Here is a 9144-nt window from a genome sequence, read left to right as displayed (position 1 = left end):
CTTCAATGCTAATCTAAAGTAGTTTTCTTTAATGTTTGTCTAAGTTATTCTACGGTTAATGCTTTTAATTAACTGGCCATTAAGTAGATGATATTTGTCTTGTGATTTGCTATAGAAAGAGGGAATTATAGGATAGATCTTGGATAATTCAGCATAGGTGAATATAGAGATCGAAAGGCTTGTATAAACTTACGTAGTATTAAAAAATCGAGGGTTTTATTGCATTCTTGCGTTATTAATTTGCATATTCTTATGTTAAATAATAAACAAGAATAGGCTCTGATTTACTATCGAAAGAGGCTTTTGGAAATATTGGAGATTTTCTAACAAACAGAGAAAACGAAGTCGAATTAGCTAGACGAGTAAAGCATAGTGAGAAGCTAGGTGAAATCAGTTTCCTAGAAGTTTTCACCCTCATTAATTTGATATGTGGCAACCAGTTTTATTTTCCCGTTAATAGTTTATTTAAAGTAACCTTATTTCAATTTCGCATTCTAAAATCATTAATCTTTCTACATAAAATCAAGATTAATACAATTTCGGTACTTGGTAAAATTAAGACGACAATCCCTGAGGACGATACTCTTCACATCACTATATTATAAAACTACGATACTGTGCACTTGCAGTTTTGCACTTATCAAGTTTTGGGCGCCGTTGCCAAGGATTGAGTTTTTCTTATTTTTGCCAATATTGATACAAAGTAGTCTTGGTTTTAATTTAGAATTTTTATTTTTATTTTTATTTTGTTTCTTGTTTTTCTTTTTCAGGTGTGCTTTTGAGGTTGGATGCACCATGCTAGAACCCGTGACATTACTCCTTTTGATCCGAAAATTGAAAGAACGCTCAGAGCACTAAGGAAAAAGAGGGTACTAGCCATGGATAATGGTCAACAAAATGAGCAACCTCACACCATTAAGGATTATGTATGGCCAGTTGTGAATGACAACTATTCAGGTATTAGACGCCAGCCCATTAATGCCAACAATTTTGAGCTTAAACCTGCATTAATCAGCATAATGCAACAAGCCCAATTCAATGGATCACAACTTGATAATCCCAATATCCATCTAATGATATTTCTGGAGATTTATGACAATGTAAAGATCAATGGTGTGACTGAAGACACCATTAGACTAAGATTGTTCCCTTTTTCTTTAAGGGACAAGGCAAGAGGTTGGCTACAATCTTTACAACCGGGAAGTATCATGAGTTAGCAGGACATGGCAAAAACGTTTCTAGCTAAATTCTTTCCACCTACAAAAATAGCTCAACTCAAGAGTGAGATTGGTCAATTCAAGCAACATGATTTTGAATCACTCTATGAAGCATGGGAAAGGTATAAATATTTGATTCGACGCTGCCCACAACATAGATTTACATGTTGGTTGCAAATTCAGATGTTCTATAATGGGTTAAACGAGCAAACTCGGACTTTAGTCAATGCTACGTCTGGGGGAACTTTGATGTCAAAGATACTTGAGGGTGCTACTTTTCTTTTGTAAGAAATGGCCTCAAATAACTATCAATGGCCAATCGAAAGAACTATGGCTAAGAAAGTTGCTAGGATTCATGAGTTAAAGCCGTTTGCTGCCCTTTCAACTCAAGTTGCTTCTCTATTCCATCAAATTTCAGCTTTGATAACCCAAAGGATACTACAAAGTGCAAAATATGTGGCAGCTACAAGTAGGACAAATCTTAGCAATGAAGTGAGTCAAGAATAGGTTCAATACATAAATAATCAGAACTACAACTATCGTGGCAATCCTTTGCCACAATACTACCATCCAGGGCTTCGAAATCATGAGAATCTGTCTTATGGAAATACAAAGAATATGCTGCAATCTCCTCTAGGATTTGATAGTCAACAAAGTGAGAAGAAGATGTCACTTGAGGATGCCATGATATCTTTTGTTGAGGAGACAAAAACAAGGTTTAAAAATACAAATGCACGATTGGATAACATTGAGAATCATTCTAACAACATGGGAGCTACCATGAAGAATCTTGAAATGCAAATTAGGCAACTGGCCACGACCATAAATTCCCAACGAAGAGGAACTTTTCCTAGCAACATAGAGGTGAACCCAAAGGAACAACGCAAGGCCATCACACTTAGGAGTGGAAGAGAAATTGAGAAGTCACTAGCAAAGGAAACCATGTCCGCCCCTACAGGTGAAAATAATGGCCAAAGCAAGAATAAAGGGGAAGAAGAGGAGATTGTGGATGATACACCAGCAGAGATTGACACGCCACTAGAAATTTCATTTCCTAAAAATCCTCTTATTATCTCTACTCCACTTCCTTATCCTCAACATTTTCAAAAACAAAAATTAGATAAGCAATTTTCTAAGTTTTTGGATATTTTTAAGAAAATTCACATCAATATTCCTTTTGCAGATGCCTTGGAACAAATGCCAACTTATGTCAAATTCCTGAAGGACATCATTTCAAAGAAAAGAAGGTTGGAGGAGTTCGAAACAGTGAAGCTTACCGAGGAATGCAGTGCTATTCTTTAGAAGAAATTACCTCAAAAATTAAAAGATCCAGGGAGTTTCATTTACCTTGCACTATTAAAAATTCATTTTTTGATAAAGTTTTATGTGATATCGGTGCTAGCATTAATCTTATGCCACTTTCTGTTTTCAAGAAATTGAGACTTGGAGAGATGAAACAAACAACAATTTTTTTGCAACTATCAGACCAATCCATCAGGTATCCACGTGGAATCATAGAAGACGTATTGGTAAAGGTAGACAAATTCATTTTTCCTGTAGATTTTATGGTGTTAGATATGGAGGAAGACCAAGAAATTCCACTAATTATTGGATGACCATTCTTTGCCACTAGAAGGGCTTTAATTGATGTTCAAAAGGATGAGTAAACATTAAAAGTGGACATGGAAGAAGTTATGTTCAACATATACCAAGACATGAGATTCCCAGAAGATCTAAACACTTGCTTTCGAGTAGATGTCATTTAGCAAGGTGTATAAAAAGCCTTTCAAAAAGATGTACAAACTGATCACCTAGAATGATCCTTGCAGCAGATTACAACCCAGCAACGCGTGGGGAGGCTAGAACCTATGGTAGCAAGGACAGATTATGTAATCTCTAAAGAAAAGATGCAGCAACCTATGAAATTAGGAATAGCTTCCCAAGAGGGGGGGTGAATTGGCTTTTTAAAATTTTCTTTTGACTTCTTTTAAGAATCCTTAACTTCTCTAAACACTTAACCAATTCTTTAACTTGTTTGTTTAATTTCACCAATCACACAAGAACTTAGTTCTTTTGTCCAATCAATAACACAATTAAACAACCAATCAATTAAACACAATCTTCAAACCAAACAATCAATTTATTTGCCAAGTACAAGTTAAACATCAAACAACTAAACCAAGATATAAGGTATTTAGCACTTTGGTAATATAAGATCTTGAGATTGTTTGTTTGTTTATATAAGCCCCGTGATTATGAATTTGAAAACCTTGTGAAGAATGTAATTTAATATTCAACAATCCTTTCACAAACACAATAAAGCTTTTGTAGTTAACCCTAGATATAAATTTTAATCAAGCCCTGTATATGTGGATTTACTTAATATGATGTTCAATACAACATTCAATCACTCTTTCCAAATATTCAAAACTCAAATAAACTTTTAGTTAATTTATCTTTGAGTGTTTAACCAAGAAACGTACTCCCGTATGGTTTCTGCAACCCAAATCAAAATTAATCTTTAAGTTTACTTGATTTCCAAATATGTGTAGTATATTTGATTTTCAATTTAAATCATCCACGCAATTTTAAATATGTACTGAAAATAAAAATAGGGAAAGAGAGAGTGAGACGGAGATTTTTACGAGGTTCGACTTATACCCAGCCTACGTCCTCACCTTTGGTAAACCACCAAAGGATTCACTAAACCAGTTCCGTTGATGGGTGGAATAAAACCGATTACAACATTCCTTGTTTAAGGTTAGAGCCTACCTTCTCCAAACGATATTCCCTCGTTCGGTCACTCCTTACATAGGCTAGAATCCGCCTCTCTAAGCAATATCCCCTTGCTTAGCCAACGATCCAAACACCTTGGAACGTCAACGAACTACAAGAAACACAAGATAAAATCTGCGTACAAATATACTCTCTCAAAGAGCAAGTTAGTACAATTTCAGCACTATATACTTCAATGTAAAATATCAATAGGAAATAGAATGAAGCTCAAGTATAGAATTCACCAATATCCTTCTTAGAAGAGGATTAGCAGTAGGAATTCAAAGGAAGAAGGATCAGCACTTCAGAATTCTCAGCAAAAGAATTTTTCAATGAGTGAGCAAGAGAACTTAGGAAGAACAAGAGTACTTTCAGTTCCTCAAAACAGATTTTTCAATTCTTTTCCATTTCTATTTGTTTTGTAAAACCATGAATTTATAGGCTTTCAAACTTGCAAACGCTTCCTTAAAGAATTTCCCTATTTATTATAATATTTAAGGTTCAAACGGTTATAATTTAAAACATTAAAATTTAAAAATTTGCCCGTTGAACAGTTTTTAAATGTTTGACAGTAGTGACCCCATTTCAGTGTTTTGGCAATAACTTTTTTTATATAACTCCAAATTAGGTGTTCTTGGTGTCAAAATAAAGCTAAGATAAAATCCTACAACTTTAATGTTTACCACTCTTTAAAATAATGAGTTTTTGATAGAGAAAAATTTACCTCAATACGGCTGTATAAAAACTAACAACATTTGGGAAAAAAACTCTTTTTGGTGCTCTTTATTCCAAAAATGATTCTAACCTTCTTAAAATAATTTTTGACCTTATAAAAATATTATTCAGGTATTTTAAAAAGTATCTAGGTCTAAGAAGTTAACCTAAGAGATTCAAAATATTTCAAATGATATTTTAAACATTAAAGCACTTACATGAGACTTCTAAAATATTAACATTCTAAGTTCTTGAGTCTTCATGCTTTGTCCTTGGATTGAATCCATCTTTTCTTCAAGCTTCCATATTCTTTAAGCTTTCTTACTTTGCCTTTCTTTGGATCTTTTGACTTTAATATGCCTTAACTTTCAACAACTTATTCATGTCCTCATGTTCTTCAACAAGTAATTCATGTCTTGGCTCATTTAAGCTTCATTTGATCCTTGTGAGCACTTTGACCTTACTTCCATCATATTTGATCCTTGTACTTTGACCTTACTTTCACATATATGAACCCTGAAATATCATTACTCACACAAATACATTAAATTTCACTTGTTTGTTAGTATCAAAACAAGATAACAAGATTTTAAGCCTTGTAAGGCCAACAATCTCCCCTTTTTTTATGATGACAAATAAGGAGCAAAAATTTGAGTAAGCCTTGAAAAAAAAAAGGCTCCCCCTTTCAATAAGCTTCATCTTAATAAAACAAATATTAATTTCATCGATCATGCTCATCACTTTCTTTTGGTTTTACAAGCTTTTTCAATCAATATTAAATACTTAAATACTTCTTTTGAATAGATATAATATTCATGCTCAATTATGCCCAATTTTTGCTTCACAACTTCTCCCCCTTTTGACATCAATCAAAAAGAAAAGAAATGATTTAAATTCAAATACAAATCATTTTGAGCATATCAATAACCATGTATTCCAAACATATGTACACACTCAAGTTAATTTTTTTCAATATAGCATGTCTAGTGTGTAGCTCACCGCATTTATTCAAGATACCAACTAATATTAATTTGATGGTTTTTTATGATAACAATTTAAAATTTTAAAAAAAATAATAATAATTCATGATATCAATTGATTAATGATTCATGACACTCCCCCTGAATTCAATACATTCAGTTTTGTTATTAATTTTGCTTTTATTATCTCATGTAAAATATTGAATCATATCACATATCAAATATCAATATCATGCTAAGACCATCAATGTCACAACATGCTCATAGACATAATCATGCTCATGAATAATTTGACTTTGTGATACCAAGTAAGCTTTTAGGTTTGATATCTATTGAAATTTTTAACATGTGAAACCAAAAATACTTTATAGATACCAAAGCTTAATATCACATAATGTATAGTTCATAGATACCAATATAACTACTATTGTCTTTCATAGCTCATAGATAAAGAGTAGTATGTTTATCCATGTGATTCATTTAAAATCATGCATGTTCAAGAATTATCCTTATATCAAAAATTTATACTTAAACTCAATAATCTCATTCTCAATTTTCAACATAATAAGCCATACTTTTCAATATACATCAAGTCAAGTTAATTAATACACATGTAGCATATTAATACATCACTTGTAGGCAAGTAAGCATGTAGCATGTAACATCAAGGCGCTTATATAATAAGCTCAAATTTGATATTTTCTTTATATTTTCTTAAGTTAAGCCTTGTAAAAAGTCATCCTATGATTTTGGCCAACAATGTCATTTTCTATTTTATATATGTGTGAAGTCATTATTTCATTTTTTTGGTACCCATATTTTCTTGGGTCCGGAGGATTTTTCAAGGGAGGTTTTTTTTATTTTCCATACTTGTTTGGTTTTAACACTTTTCCTCTTAAACGGACATTCAAACTTTATATGCCCCTTTTTCTTGCATTGATAGCATATGATGTTTGTGTAAGCATTAGAAAATGTGCAAGTATAGTCTTTGGATTCTTTCAAGAAATATCCCATGTAAGAATTCTTTTTCTTTTTATTTTCAATTCCATTGAAACAAATGCTTTCTTTATTTAAAGACATTCTTTGTAAGCCAATCATTTTATCAAGATTTTATTTTCCTTTAGTGAAGTTATGAATGATCTTATCTTTTTCTTCAATCTGACTCTTGAGATTTTCTATCTCTTTCTTGTTATCAACTTTCTTTTGTGATTTCTCTAACTCTAGAGATAATTTTCTTATTTTATCCTCTAATTCAGAAATATACATATCTTTCTCATATACGGTAGAGGATAGAGATCAAAGGTCTTCTATCATTTGTTCATTCTTGATTTCTAGTTTCTCAATTTTCAAGTTGTTTTCTTTTTCAGCAAAATTTTTGGATTCTATTTCTTTCTTTGCTGATTCATACTTATGTTCTAATTGCTTGAGTTTTGAGTCTTTATCTCTTTCAGTATTCTTCAAGAATTCTAACTCTTTCATTAAACTTTCATTCTTATTCTTCAATAAGGTGTTTTGTTTATTTGCTTTCATCAGCATCTTATGTACTTTGAATAGATCATTTTGAAGTTCATCATAAGATGGCATACCCTCATCACTTGATTCATCACTACAAGAATTATTTGAAGATTTAGTTGAGGAGCTTTCTTTGTTATCCCATGCCATAAAGCACGTGTAAGCAACCTCTTAGTCACTTACTTCATTCTCCGAATTACTTGTACTATCCCAAGTAGTGGCTTTCATGGCCTTCTTCTTTTTTTTCTTAGATTCTTTCTTTAGTAGTGGACATTCCGGTTTGATATGTCCAACTTTGTTGCAATTGTAACACGTAGGAGTTTTATTCTTTGATTTCTTACTAACTACTTCTTCTTCTTCATCTGATTCAGATTTTTTAATTCTTCTCTTGAATTTGTTTTTCCTTCTTAGTATCCTTGCTAGCTTTTTAGACATAAAGGCTGCTTCATCTTCATCCATCTCTTCACTACTAGAGTTTTCTTGTGAAGTTTTAAAGGCTATTTTTTTCTTGGGCTTTGGTTTTCCCACTCTTTTCATTCATTACCATTTTGTATGTGAGGAGAGAACCTATAAGCTCATCTAAGGATGTATTTTTCAAATTTCTACCTTCGGTGATAGCAGTAGCTTTTGGTTCCCACATGGAGGGAAAGCCTCGTAGAATTTTTCTTATCATCTCATAAGTAGTGTAAGTTTTTCCTAAGGCATTTAGGGAATTTATTATATGAGTGAACCTAGTAAACATATTTTTAATTGATTCATCCGGGTTTATCTTAAAGGCTTCATACTCGCTTGTGAGCATATCAATCCTATTATCCCTAACATCCCTTGTTCCTTCATAAGTAACTTCTAGCTTATCCTATATTTCCTTAGGTGATTAACAAGCCATTACTCGATTAAATTCATTAGCATCTAAAGTACAATATAACGCATTCATAGCACTAGCATTAACTTGTAGTATCTTATAGTCTAGGTCTGTCATATCATTTTTCTCTTTGGGAACTTGTTTTCCATCAACTATCTTAGTGGGAATTTGGTCACCTTCCATGACAACTTCCCATGCTTTCCAATTCCTATTTTGAAGATATATTTGCATTCTCTTTTTTCAAAAAGTGTAGTTCAAACCACAAAAGATAGGTGGCCTAATTGAAGATTGTCCTTCTCCAAAGGGAGCTACGCCTAAGTTAGCCATTTAGATCTTTTTATAGCTACTATTTAAGATTTGTTATAACCCCGCTCTGATACCAATTAAAATTAGGAATAGCTTCCCAAGAGGGGGGGTGAATTGGCTTTTTAAAAATTTCTTTTGACTTCTTTTAAGAATCCTCAACTTCTTTAAACACTTAACCAATTCTTTAACTTGTTTGTTTAATTTCACCAATCATACAAGAACTTAGTTCTTTTATCCAATCAATAACACAATTAAACAACCAATCAATTAAACACAATCTTCAAACCAAACAATCAATTTATTTGCCAAGTACAAGTTAAACATCAAACAACCAAACCAAGATATAAGGTATTTAGCACTTTGGTAATATAAGATCTTGAGATTGTTTGTTTGTTTATATAAGCTCTGTGATTATGAATTTGAAAACCTTGTGAAGAATGTAATTTAATATTCAACAATCCTTTCATAAACACAATAAAGCTTTTGTAGTCAGCCCTAGATATAAATTTTAATCAAGCCCTGTATATACGGATTTGCTTAATATGATGTTCAATACAACATTCAATCACTCTTTCCAAATATTCAAAACTCAAATAAACTTTCAGTTAATTTATCTTTGAGTGTTTAACCAAGAAACGTACTCCCGTATGGTTTCCGCAACCCAAATCAAAATTAATCTTTAAGTTTACTTGATTTCCAAATATGCGTAGTATATTTGGTTTTCAATTTAAATCATCCACGCAATTTTAAATATGTATTGAAAATAAAAATAAGGAAA

At 32.1% G+C, this 9144-nt stretch overlaps 1 non-coding gene across 1 annotated transcript; it reads right to left on the bottom strand.

Annotated features, from left to right (window-relative positions):
* Positions 1-1271: 1271 nt before the first annotated feature.
* On the bottom strand, positions 1272-1378 carry LOC131159031 (small nucleolar RNA R71). The gene has a single exon (XR_009137647.1). It is a non-coding gene; the product is annotated as a small nucleolar RNA R71 (small nucleolar RNA).
* Positions 1379-9144: the final 7766 nt, after the last annotated feature.

The sequence above is a fragment of the Malania oleifera genome, chromosome 6 (assembly GCF_029873635.1).
Source record: "Malania oleifera isolate guangnan ecotype guangnan chromosome 6, ASM2987363v1, whole genome shotgun sequence".
NCBI lineage: Eukaryota > Viridiplantae > Streptophyta > Magnoliopsida > Santalales > Ximeniaceae > Malania > Malania oleifera.
This window is presented reverse-complemented; position numbering and strand designations above follow the sequence as displayed.